Genomic DNA, 1178 nt, shown 5'->3' on the forward strand with positions numbered 1-1178 from the left:
GCCCCCCAAAAGCTGAGCCCCGCTGAGACTGGACTTGAAACGGAACACATTAATTGTTAAACTGTGACCAGACTCCAAATGGAGTGAGTCAAAACCCAGGGCAGCCTACACATTCCAAGGAATAAGAAGAAACCCGTTAGCCCTTCCCTATGCCCCTGAGAATGCTGGGTAATTACTTTTTCCCCTTTGTCTTTTTGTTTTCTTTTAGCAGAACCACCAGGAAGCGGCCGCAAAAATCAGTTAAAGCTTCCAAAGTGCTTCTTCCCCCAGAAATCTTTTATAAAAGGTGAAAGATTTACAAGACCCGAAGAGCAAACCAAGCAGGATAATTGTTTTTGGAATGACCCCAATATTTTCACCCCAGCGACCCCGGCTGGGCATCTTGCCCCATATTTATGATTCCTGGTCCTCTGCACGCCGCCAGGCGACCTTTCTGAGCCCCCTCTGTGAGCCCCCAGTCCCTTATCGGGCCTGTAACTCACCCTGACGTTATCTCTCGGGAGGGTTTTATGCACTTTAATTTAACTCCCCCCATCATTATTTCCCGGACTTCAAGGTTTTCTCTTTCGAGCTGCCCTTCCCGGGACAAGCATAATCTGTTTGCCATCAAGCCCAATAAATATGTTTGTGCGGGAGACGGAACCATTTGGGGAGGGTGGCCCAGGCCTGGGAAGCAGCCTCCGGCTCTCACCGGGGTCTGGGCAGCAGGACTGGCCCGTGTGTCCTTGAGCTGCTGTCCTGCTGGGAGCCTCTCTGCCTCAGGTCTCAGGCCGGTGGCCAGATCCAGATCGAGCAAACGAAAATGCAGGCCAGCCGGTTACATTTGAATTTCAGGTGAACGATGACTTTTTTTTACTTTTAGTGTAAGTGTATCCCACTCAATTCATGCTAAAAAAAAAAAAAAAAAAAGTGTTTGTTGTTTATCTGTGATTCTAATTGGACTATCTTATGTTTCATCTGGTCTCGGCTCCTGGGGGCCACCTGCTCCCTCCCCTGAGTGTAGGTTAATACACTGGAGAGTGGATTCCTTGATGAGGGCTCCCATAACACTGTACCACAGGCTTAAACAAAAGAAATTTGCTTTCTTACAGTACTTTTTTTTATATATATATGTTTAATTTTGAGAGACAGAGCACGACCGGGGAACGGACGGAGAGAGGGAGACACAGAATCTGAAG

The 1178-nt window shown here is 48.0% G+C and overlaps 1 non-coding gene across 1 annotated transcript; it reads right to left on the reverse strand.

Annotated features, from left to right (window-relative positions):
• Nucleotides 1–211: 211 nt before the first annotated feature.
• LOC113592914 (U5 spliceosomal RNA) lies at nucleotides 212–324 on the reverse strand. Its single transcript, XR_003412917.2, has one exon. It is a non-coding gene; the product is annotated as a U5 spliceosomal RNA (small nuclear RNA).
• Between the last annotated feature and the right edge of the window lie 854 nt (nucleotides 325–1178).

This window comes from Acinonyx jubatus, chromosome D4, assembly GCF_027475565.1.
Source record: "Acinonyx jubatus isolate Ajub_Pintada_27869175 chromosome D4, VMU_Ajub_asm_v1.0, whole genome shotgun sequence".
NCBI classification, from domain to species: Eukaryota; Metazoa; Chordata; class Mammalia; order Carnivora; family Felidae; genus Acinonyx; species Acinonyx jubatus.